Raw genomic sequence first — 12,480 nt, 5'->3', positions numbered from 1 at the left:
GTTGGCTTGCCATACTTCCACAGAGTCAGCCTTCCATAAGAATGCAACCAGCCCAAGCAGATGCAGGCCAGGTCACATCCCCACACCTAATGCCACAGTACGGCATGGAGAGACCATGTGGCAAACTGCCCAGCTGGTGGTGGTTTGATGTGTCATTAAAGAGCCGGCTCTAAACTACAGGCAGAAAGTTTTATAGATTTACATGCAGGCTAAGAAGCTGTCTCTGACTAAATACATTTTTCTTTTTGTTGAAAAGTCCTTTAAAATTTATTTTTAAATTTCTAACAAGCTCTATATAGTAAGATTTCATATTATTTGTATCTTTGCAAATATTCTTGGTTTTGGGTTTTTTTTTTTGTCCCTAGTAGTTTAATTATGTAGGTTCTATTGGGGCTACCACATCCTATGATACCTCTGCATTTTGAAGGTATTATGCAATTTATTTCCTGTCATCTGTTTTGCTGATGAGAGATCCAGTATCAATTTTACCATAACAAAGTAAGACACATTCACTTTAGAAAAGTTGTCTCTTTCCCTGGTAGATAGCTATATAATGGTTTTTTTTTTTCTTTATCTCTGATTTATCTGTAGCTTCTCCACTTGTATATGGCTTCTACCTGAGAACAGACTTTCAGTAATTGTTTCTGTATATTTCTCCCCATAATTTATTCTCTAATTTCTTTCAGGTCCATATTAGACTTATTCAGTAATTGTTTCTGTATATTTCTCCCCATAATGTATTCTATAATTTCTTTCAGGTCCATAAATGCCCAATGTATTTTCAATATCTAATAGTTCTTTAAAATTATCTGTGTATGTGACCGTGCTGCATTCTTTTTAAAAAGGTTTTATTTATTTATTTTTAAAGATGGGAAGGGAGGGAGATAGAGAGGGAGAGAAAATTCTATGTGTGGTTGCCTTTCAAGTGCAACTTGGGGACCTGGCTCACATCCCAGGCCTGTGCCCTGACTGGGAGTTGAACTGGTGACCCTTTTGTTCACAGGCCAGTGCTCAATCCACTGAGCCACACCAGCCAGGGCTGACTATGTTGCATTTTGGTAAGGTACTATCTTCAAATTAGTTTCTTTCAATTGTGAACAGTTTAAACTTCTAAAAAAAACTTACCATCATTAATTTATTATAAAGGATATTTTATCATTACAAGTGATAACGATGAACAGCCAGATGAAGAGGCGCATAGGGCAAAGTTTGAAGGCATCCCAAGCACAGAAGCTGCAGTTCCCACGGAGCTGGGCAGAGCCACCCTCCTAGCTCATCCAGTCTGGAAGCTCCCCACACTCCACGGTTTGGGAGGTTTTATGGAGGTTCCAGTATGTAGGCACAATCAATTAAATCACTGACCATCGGTGATGTGGCCTGTTTAAACTTGATCCCAAAGTTTTGAGTTTTTCTTTTCAATTCTCTTTTCATATTTCTAAGTGTTCCATTTAAAAAATATCTAGTTGTATTTGATTTATTTCTGCCTGTTTTTGTTCTTTACCAAGAGGAAATATCTTGTAAAAAACCCCCTAGCTTTCTTGAGGTATAATTGATACACCGTAAACTGCACATATTAGACATCCATATACACCCATGAAACCATCACAATTAAAAGTGAACAGCCCTGGCTGGTGTGGCTCTGTGGGTTGAGTGCTGGCCTGCAAAACGAAAGGTGGCCGGTTTGATTTCCACTCAGGGCATGTGCCTGGGTTGCGGGCCAGGTCCCCATTTGGGTGCGTGTGAGAGGCAAATGATTGATATATCTCTCGCACATTGATGTTTCTCTCCCTTTCTTTCTCCCTCCTTTTCCCTCTCTCTAAAAATAAATGAATAAAATCTTTAAAAAAATGAACATATCAGCACTTCCAAAAGCAGGTTCTGAATCCTGAATCCTGTCTTCCCTCCTGATCTAACCCTGCGTCCCGGCAATCACTGATTTGCTCTTTATCATTGTTTACACTTCATACAGTCTTTACAGAAATGGAATCATATAGACTCTACATGTTATCTGGCTTCTTTAACTTGGTTAATATTCATAGATGTCTTGTGTGAATATTTCATCTCCTTTTATTGCTGAGTTTTCCGTTGTATGAATACACTGTAATTGGTTTATCTATTTGTCCGTTAATGGATTTTTAGTAGTTTCCAGGTTTTTTGGTTATTACAAATAAAGCCACTATGAAAAACTATGTACAAGTTTTTATATGGACATATCCTTTTATTTCTTTTGGATAAATAGGTAGGCATGACATGCCTGGGTCCTATGGTAGGTGCATATTTAACTTTCTAAAAAATTGCTGAATTATGTTCCAAAATGGTTGTACCATTTTGTATTTGCGCCATTTACACTCGATTCCTTTCTCTCTCTAATTCCCTTTTTTTAATTGAGGTAAAATTCACATAACACACAACTGTTTCCAAGTGCACAGCTTAGTGATATTTAGCGCATTCACGATGTTGCGCGGCCACCACCTCTCTCTCTGGTGTCAAAATTTTCTGTCGCCCCAAAACATTGCATACCCATTACATAATCGCTCCCAAGTCCCCCGGCACTCACTAATTTGCTTTCTACTCTTTGGATCTGCCTATTCTAGACATTTCATGTAAAAGAAATCACACAATACATGACCTTTTCTGCTTGGCTTCTTTCTCTTAGCATGTTTTTGAAGTCTGTCCATGTTGTAGAGTATCAGTACTTCATTCCTTTTTATGACTAAATAATGTTTCATTGTACGTATATATGACAGTTTGTTTCTCCACTTATCCCTTGATGGACATTTGAATTGTTTCCAGCTTTGGCTACTGTGAGGAGTGCAGCTATGAACACTCATGAATAAGGGACTACCTGTTTTCAGTTTGGGGGATACATACCGAAGAGTGGAATTGTGGAGTAATATGCCAATCGCATGTTCACATTTTTTTTTGGTAGAATCTTTTTTTTTTAATGAATAGTCCATTAAAGTTCATTCTTTGAAGATATATTAAGCATGGCTTCAAATGGAATAAATGAGGAAAAATCATATGTCATATTTAGTAGTTAAAATTTTTTTTTAATTGTTGTTCAAGTACAGTTTTCTGGTAGAATCTTTTTTATCCAGAAAAAAAATCCAACAATGTTTTCCAACCCCACACTGGAAGGGTATGGGTAGGGGGAGGTGTCTGTCCATCCAACCCTGGTCCCTAGCCCTTGTGGTTTTGGCAGCAAGAAGGGGTGTGGGTAATGGTCCTCCCAATAAAAATGGTGTATGTGTGTATGTACTGGAAGGAGAGGGGTGCAAACCAGTGTGGGGGAGGGTAGTAGGAAGGGAAAGACAGGGTCAGAACTGGGAACGCCGCAGGGGGAGGCCATTTCATCACGTGTCTTGTGGATCATACCACCGTGGACACCTTCTTTGCCCATCAGCGGGCCCAGCGTGTTGGCTTTCACAGTGATCGCGATGCTGGAGGTGCAGGCCTCCACTGTGCTCTCGGTGCAAAGATCCATGTACATTCCTCATCCTGCAGCAGGAAGTCCAGGATCACAGAACATTTCTGGCCCCCAAGTGTCAGGCCATTCACGAAAAAGCTTGACCAGTTTTTGCCAACCAGGCACCAACCTCGGCTGTTACGAAGCTGAGGAAGGTTTTCCTGGGGACCGCTGCCCAGCTGGAAGGCGAGGCCTTATAGCCGACGATGACCATGTCCTGTCAGGTCAGGTCCCCCAGGGGGTGTCAGTGAAGGCATTCCAGCTGGCCACACTGTGCCACCGGGGCGGGCCACGGGCTGGGCTCCACTGCCTCCGGCGGGGGGACAGGGCTCACGCTGCCATCCGGGCTGAGGCTCTGCTAACTGCATGTTTAATTTTTTGAAAAACCTCCGAGGAATTTTCCATATCTTTACCAACACTTCCCTTTAAAAAGAATCACAGTTATCCCAGTAGGTGTGAAATGATATTTCATTGTGGTTTTGACATGCGTTTCCTTAATGTCCACTGGATGCTGAACACCTTTTCATTTTGGCCATTTGCATATCTCCTTTGGAGACCATTGGAGACCTTTGTCCACTTTTAATTTGAGTTGCCTTTTTTTTTTTTTTTTAATGCAGGCTGTATTGTAAGAGTTCTCAGATATTCTAGATACTAGGCTGTTGTCAGGTATATGCTTTGGACAAATTTTCTCATATTCTGTAGATTGTTGCTTGTGCTTTTGGTGTCAAATCTAAGAATCCATTGCCAAGTCTCTTGCTTTTATGCATGTTACTGCTTCCTTTATCTACTTGACCTATTTTTTTGAAAGATTTCACTTATTTATTTTTAGAGAGAGGGGAAGAGAGGGACAGAAACATCAAATGGTTGCCTCTCACACACCCCCAACCGGGGGCCCAGCCTGCAGCTCAGGCCTGTGTCCTCACACAGAATTGAACCAGCGACCTTTCGGTTCGCAAGCTGGTGCTCAATACACTGAGCCATATCAGCCAGGGCTCTACTTGACCTCTTTAATGAAAGGACTTTGGACTGTATTTCACCTGATGGTTGCCTAGTTTCAAGGTTGGCACTGGAAGTTTTTGTAGTTGGTTCTCCTCTACCTCTCAATTGTGTTGCCGCATTCACTCAAACACTTGGGCCTACACTTTAGCACTAGGTCTTATGTGTATACCTGAGATCTCCAATATAGTAAGAAATGAGGGATCTTATAAACGTAGTTCAGGAGTCAGAGAGAGTAGCAATTTTGTTCAGATTTTTAATACCATTTTCAAAAAATATTCTAAAAATTTCAAAAAACTCTAACTAGCCACTATTTGTCAAAAATTAAAAATAGAACTACCATGTGACCCAGCAATTCCACTCCTGGGTATTTATCCGAAGAACCCTAAAACACTAATTTGAAAAGACACATGCACCCTTTTGTTCACTGCGGCATTATTTACAATAGCCAAGAACATAGCAGCAACCTAGGTGTCCGCCAATAGGTGAATGGATAAGAATGTGATGTATATGCAAACAGAGCTTACTCAGCCACAAAAAGAATGAAATCTTGTCATTTGCAACAACATGGATGGCCCTACAGGGGGTTATGCCAAGTGAAATAAGTCAGACAGAGAAAGACAAATACCATATGATTCACTTATACGTGGGATCTAAAACACAAAATAAATAAACAGAACAGAAACAAACCTATAGATGCCGAGAACTCATTGATGATTTCCACATGGGAGGGGCATTGGGGCAAAAGGTGGAGGAATTAAGAAGTAATGAAGAAAGTGCCAGTTACAAGACTAGTGAAAGGTATGAAGTCCATCACGGGGAACACAGTCAGTAACACTGTAATAACTCTGCATGGTGTCAGATGGGCGCCAGACTTATGGGGGAGATCACAGATGTTGCACATCTGAAACTAATGTAATATTGTATGTCAACTGTAATTTTAAAATAAAAAATTATTTTATGCCCTGGCTGGCGTGGCTCAGTGGATTGAGTGCTGGCCTGTGAACCAAAGGGTCACCAGTTTGATTCCCAGTCAGGACACATGCCTGGGTTGTGGGCCAGGTCCCCAGTAGGGGGAGTGCGAAAGAGGCAACCACACATCGATGTTTCTCTCCTTCTCTCAGTCCCTCCCTCCCCCTCTCTCTAAATATAAATAAATAAAATCTTAAAAAAATAAAAAACCTATTTTAAAGACTTGCAAGGAATTAAAAAGAAAGACCAACCCATGGATTAAAAGATACAACCACCAAATACAGTGTGTGTGTGGGGGGGTGTCTTATCTACATTACAATTTAAATCAATTATTTAAAAATCAGGCAGTCAGGAAATTTGGACGTGATAGGTAATTTATGATACTAAGGAAATACTGTTGACTTTTTGAGGTGCCGTAACAGGACGGTAGTGAAGTGCCTTGTCTGGAGGTACTTTTGTCTTCTTTGGGTAGACTGGGCATACGAGTTTCAGGTGTAGAACATAACGACTCAGTATTTGTGTATAATGTGACCTGATCACCGCGGTAAGTCTAGTTAACATCTGTCACCATGCAAGTTTACCACATCTTTTTCCTTACGATGAAACTTTTACGAGTTGCTCTCTTAGCAACATCACAACTCCACTATGCAATACAGTACTATTATCTACAGTCACCTTGTACATTACTTTCCATGCCTTACTCATTTTATAACTGGAAGTCAGTACCTTGTAATCTCCTCGCCCGTTTTGCCTGTCCCCACCCCTTTGGCAACCACCAATCAGTTCTCCGTGTCCTGAGCTCCTTTCTGGTTTTTCATTTTTAGAGTCCATACAGAAATGATATCCTGTGGTATTTGTTTCTATCTGAACTTATATCACTTAGCATAATGCTCTCAAGATTCAATCATGTTGTTACAAATAGCAAGATTTCCTTCTTTTTGTGGTTGGATAATATATGTGGTCTGTCTTGAAAAAGTCCAGCCATTGTTAACATAACGAGAATGGGCTGCAAAACATCCATGTAACCTGGCAGCCAAGGAGAATGTTCACGTGTGAACAATGACTTCACTGTACGAGTCAGTGGGGGTGGTAGACACCATTGAATGAGCATGTGTACTGTGTGGCCATCGCATTAAAGTGACTGAGTGAGTAGAGCAACGAATCTGCCTCAGATTTTGTGTTAAGCTTGAACACTCTCTCCAGAAACTGTTGGGATGATTCAGAAGGCCATAGCTGTGGGCAACTGGCGATTGGCAACTTCACCACGACAACGCACCCACTCATGCATCACATCTTGTGCAGAGATCTTTGGCAAAATACCAAATCTCCCACGTGATTCAGCTCCCCTACAGCCCAGATTTGGTGCCCTGAAATTTCTGGCTTTTCCCAAAACTAAAATCACCTTTGAAAGGGAAGAGATTTCAGACCCTTGATGAGATTCAGGAAAATACCACGGGGCAGCTGAAGGTGACTGGGAGAACTGTGTGAGGTCCCCAGGTGCCTCCCTTGAAAGGTACTGAAGTGTCATTGTCCTGTGCACAATGCTTTTTGTATCTTCTTCCATAAAAGTCTCTATTTTTCATAGTACATGTTTGGATACCTTCTGGACAGGCCTCGTACGTACCACATTTTCTGTATCCACTCACCCACTGACGGGCAGATGCGTTGCTTACACATTTTGGCTACTGTAAATTGCGCTGCCTTGAACAAGGGGGTGCGCATATGTCTTTTTGAGTCAGTGTTTTGTTTTCTTAGGATAAATACCCAGAAGTGGAATTGCTGGATTATATGGTAGTTCCCTTCTCTCCACATCCTTGCCAACACTTGTTTTTGTTTTTTAATAGTAGGCGTGAGGTGATATCTAACATCCTAATGTGACGTCACATTGCGGTTCCGATCTGCAGCGCTCACTGGACCGAGAAACCTCATACTCCAAACTACCACACCACAGACAGAAGACAAAGGCTCTTTCAGTTGACATTTCAATTTGTAGACATTTAGATATTATTTCCTGTCCCCAAAACCTCCTTTAAGGCCCCGTGCGAAGGGCAAGGGGACGTGACTAGAAGTAGAGAGAAATTTCCTTCACCAAAACTGCCCATGGAAAGCTTGTGCACCCTTGATGAAATCAGTCTGGGAAGAACGGGCGAAATAATAAAAGGCTGATGGACACAGAAGTATTGCTTGGCTTGCATCTCTTGGCGATGGGGAAAGAGGAGAGAGGATTACAGTGTTTTACCAAACTGGCAAAATAAGCGTATAGCATCCTCTCACTGTCTCCTAGGTTCCAGGCTCTGCAACATCATATCAGCGCTGCCTGAAGTAATGACTAGTGAGAGTCACATATAATACTCCACAAAACAACCTGAAAATACCTGCACACCGAAAAGGATCAGTTGTAGAGAACAGAGGTGGGCCCAGGGAAACCTTTGCCGAAAGTGAATATTGTATTAAATGAACAGTGAAGGTCTCTTTTTTACAGGAAAAAACTGAGGACTAGTTTAGAAGAGTTAGAAGAACTTGCTCAGAATCACACGGTAAGTAGGTCAGAATCTGGTCTGTCTGTATCCAGGGTTATGTGCTTCACCACCACACTAGCTTGTCCAGCGTGACTCATTTATAGAATGACTATATGTGTTTTCCTCGAATAGTCCATGTTCACATCCATGCCTGTTACACTCGTTAATATTGCCCACTTTGACTCTCAAAAGCCACTCGGTTTAGATGATAATTTGGTCACTATGGATGGGCCACTGTGTCAGACCTGCCCAGGAAGCTTCTTAAGGTGCAGATGCCTGAGTTCCACTCCAGATCTGGATGCTTTCCGAGGGTTGGCCCAGGAATTCACTTACAGGTATTTTTAAATTGTGTTGTGAAATCGCCAGGTGAGTCTCAAGCCCTCTTAAGTTGATAAATCACTTGTCTATGCTATTCTGACTTCCTCAGAGTCCCAACCTGGTCCTGAGGTGGTATTGGTACCCCCACCAGATCAGAGAGATGCTCCCAGACAAGTAACCTCTCTGAAGCCTTGGAGAATCTAGAGGTCTCGTGCCAGCCCACCTGCCAGGACAAACCTGCTCCAGAGTCCTCTCCTGCCCACATTTTACCTCCTACCACTCCCCAAAGGTGTGATCTCTAATTAGTCCTGGCTTTGTCCTACCACCCACCATGCTAATTCAAACAACCGAGGAGCAAAAGAAGGTGCTATGGTTCTCGACCGGCATTACCCAACTTCTAAAACAGTAGTGTAGCAAATCCATCTACTGGGCACATCCGCTCTGCAACAGCTTCAGCAAACGAATGTCCCATCTTTACTTATTATAGGTCAGCAACAGGGATCCCCCTCCTTAAGAAAGATCTGTCATTGCTAGGAAGTTCTTGGACACACTGTATCAAAGGGTTCCCCAAATGTAATTTATATCTGGGCTGGGGGTAGAGAGAAACATCAGCGTGAGAGAGGAACATTGATTGGTTGCCTTCTTGTATGCACCCCAACTGGGGATGGAACCTGCAACCTGGGTATGTGTCCTGACGGGGAATTGAACCCGCAGCCTTTAGGTGTACAGGACGATGTTCCAAGCAACTAAGCTGCACCGGCCAGGGCCAAATAGTCTTGTAAAAACACCTCTTCACAGTGTTGACCATGCTTTTCCCCTGGGCTGCTTCTGTGCCCACATCTTATCCTTTCTTGGTGCTAGCATTGTCATTAACTTCCTTCTGGAGGGGGAGAGCATTGTGTTAATTGGCCATTTTGTATTATGTTATTTTGTCATAAAGTTGTTTTCAATTTTGTATTAAAATAGACTATCATTCCCACTCCGTGAAGTCATATGTGAAGTGACGCTGCGGAATGCAATCAGCAAATTCCAAAACAAAACTAAAGGACAAAGGATGTGATTTTTTCCCCCACAAATAAATTGCAAGGGAGAAATTTTCATCAAGACAGCAGAGTAGACAAACGCTGTGCTCTCCTTCCCCCAGTGCATCAAAATGTACAGCTGAACTGCAGAACAACCCCGTGTGAAAACAGCCTGAAGACTACCGAGACAGAAGTCCTGTGTAATTAAGGATGTTCAGAAGAAGCCACATCGATACTGGTAGGAGGTTTGCAGATGCTAAAGGGGTAGGTCCCATACTCACAGGGTAGCGGCTAAGAAACAGTGGTGGTGGGACATCTGGGCTGCAGAGTCCCCCACCCAGGAGGGAGGGGTCCCAGCGCCAGGAAGACAAATCCCCGAAACTCCTGGCTGTGAAAGCCAGCAGGGAGTTTGGCTGAGTGCGAGGGCTCCTTGCTGGAGTCCCAGGCGTTCCCCTTGAGGGGCCAGTGCAGGGATTTCCTCACTGGCAGACCCACTGCTCGGAGCTTCGGTGTTGGGGCAGGAGCTTGAAAATCATTAGGGACGTCAGGGAGGAAGTGCATTCTCTGGCTTCAGAGAGAGGGCTGGAGGAGCAGCTTCCTCCCAGATGGAAGTGTGGGCAGAAGCCACTGTTTTTTTCACTGGCCCTCCCCCACCCAGCTTGCACACCTGTCAATAATTCCTTTAAATGTAAATGGTTTAAATGCTCCAATCAAAAGACCAGTCTCTATCACTACACAAGTGAATAAAGATGGTATACATATAGGATGGAATATTACTCAGCTCTACAAAAGAATGAAATCTTGCTGTTTTGACAACGTGGATGGACCCAGAGGGTATTATGCTAAATGACATGAGCAGAGAAAGACATGTACCATATACTTTCACTTATACATGGACTCCAAAATCCAAAATAAACGAACGAACAAAACAAAGAAATTCTTAGATACAGAAAGCGTTTTGATGGTTGCCAGATGGGAGTGAAGTTGGGGGGAAGAAGGGAGGGGATTAAGACGTACAAACAGGCAGTTATAAAGTCACGTGCATGTAAGTTCAGCCTCAGGAACGGTTAGTAATGCTGGAGTATCGACGTGTGGGTCCGATGGGTACCAGTCCTCACGGGGTGACCGCTCTGAAGGCTGTGTCTCATCACTATGTTGTACACTTGACATTAATAATATTGTGTCAACTGTAATCTTTGAAGTTATTAAAAAATAAATCAGCCCTGCCTGGTGTGGCTCAGTGGATTGAGTGCTGGCCTATGAGCCAAGGGTCGCTGGTTTGATTCCCAGTCAGGGAGCATGTCGGGGTTGCAGGCCAGGTCCCCAGGAAGGGATACGCAAAAGGCAACCACACACTGATGTTTCTCTCCCTCTCTTTCTCCCTCCCTTCCCCTCACTCTAATAAAAATAAATAAATAAAATCTTAAAAAAAAGAAAATCAAAATATTTTTAAGTAAAAAAAGAGAATTATTCAACCCCCCGATTCTAAAGCATAATCTTCACCTCCTCTCCATTGCTTACATAGTGTACTTTCTTATCACCAAGTTGTTTTCCACTGAAAAGAGGAAAATGACGGAAACTTTGGTGTAGCCAAGCAGACGTGGGCACAGTCGGCTGGAGGGTCTCTGGTGTGAGAGTGACCGCTGCTAGAAGGAAGTAACTTCCTTTGGGAATCCAGCGCCGTTGTGCAACGCCGATCCGCTCCTCCTGTACCTGGTCAGCGCTGACTTCCCGTAGACAGCTGCACCTATGACTCACTTTTCCTCGGCCCTAGGACTCGGAACTGTAGAAATTCCTAAATGCATTGATGGACGGGATCCACGACATGTTCCCTAATTAGTAACACCTTGGTTGTGAGCAGAATTGTAACTGAGAAATGTTTGTTGAATGTGCAAGGCCCTTTAAGAGGCTGAATGAAGTCATGAGGACCTTCACAGGGCTGTCTTAGCTCCCAAACTCGGGCAGCCCCAGGTGCTTGGTTTTTACCAAGTTTGGACTATAGACACCACAGTTCTCTGCCTCCTCCACACCGCAGAACCCCAATTCCTCACATCTAAGTGTGCTTTCCTGCTTTACTGTGCTGTCACCATGTTTTCTGGTGCGGCAGGCAGCCTCCTGGTTCTCATGCCCAGTGTCCCTTCTCTTGAGTGAGTGTTGGGAACCACCCTTCCTGGTTTCAGAAGCTGTAACCCCCATGGCTAAGGCTGAGTAAAGAGACCTTGGGACCATAAGCCACTAAGGAGACAAAGCTTATCTTCCTGGCAGGGGCATCACCTCTGCCCCCTTTTACTTCACCCTGCTTGGCCCCAGGCAGATGGCTGGTTAGCCAATGACAGGTAAGATTCCTCAAGGGAGGGATGACCTAAGACAGGTATGGTTACGAAGGGGCCATCAGGGAAGGACTTGGGGGGTTATAGAAAAAGGAGGTGATGAACCCCCACCCCTCGACTTTGACACAGCCTGAGTCCTCATTCTGTCCACAAGAAGTCTCCTAATCTCTTGGCTGCCTTACTTCCCCTGCCTGACTTGAGCCTGAAACAATGCTGGAGGTGGGTGCGGCCCTGTGCTGGAAAGGGCAGGTTGCCTGGGGCCATCAGGACTAAGAAAGAATGCATAAAATCCTGTGAAACCAGCTTTGCTAAGAATGTCCTCAATTTTCTGATAAGGGTCCAAGCATGGGATGAGTTTGTTCCTGAAAGCTTTACGGTCCTTTAGCTAACTGACCCTGACTCAGAAAAAGGCCTGAGAGTTCTTTGAATGTTTCTTTTGTTTGATCCTTACTGCCTGACAAAGATGAATGCAGACCTTCCTTGAGGTAATGCTCCCAGAAAAGCAATACAAGCCTGTCCACCGGGCACTCTCTCTCTCAAAGAGTGGCCATGCCGTCCCTTTTTCTCCAGAGGACTTCTGCAGTCCACGTGAATTTGTTCCTTGCACCCACACCACTGAGGACACTGCTGGTTGGAGCCCACGTCAAGTGAGGACTGTGACTCGCTGCTAACAGACCATGGTAAAGGGGGAGAACATCATTTGGGATGAATTTACAAAGGGCTGTGGCTTCCATCTTGCTCTGTGATGGAAGCCACCGGCCATGTTGGGGGCTGACATAGGGAGAGGCCCACGTGCCAAGGAACTGAGGGAGGACTTTGATCAACAGCCAGTGAGGAACTGAGGCCTTCAATCCAAC

General features: G+C 43.8%; 1 pseudogene; it reads right to left on the bottom strand.

The window, feature by feature from the left end:
* Window positions 1–3,317: 3,317 nt before the first annotated feature.
* On the bottom strand, window positions 3,318–9,854 carry LOC112301057 (profilin-1 pseudogene; annotated as a pseudogene).
* Window positions 9,855–12,480: the final 2,626 nt, after the last annotated feature.

The sequence above is a fragment of the Desmodus rotundus genome, chromosome 8 (assembly GCF_022682495.2).
Source record: "Desmodus rotundus isolate HL8 chromosome 8, HLdesRot8A.1, whole genome shotgun sequence".
In the NCBI taxonomy this organism is placed as follows: domain Eukaryota; kingdom Metazoa; phylum Chordata; class Mammalia; order Chiroptera; family Phyllostomidae; genus Desmodus; species Desmodus rotundus.
Note: the sequence above shows the minus strand (reverse complement) of the source record. Positions and strands in the feature narration are given on the sequence as shown.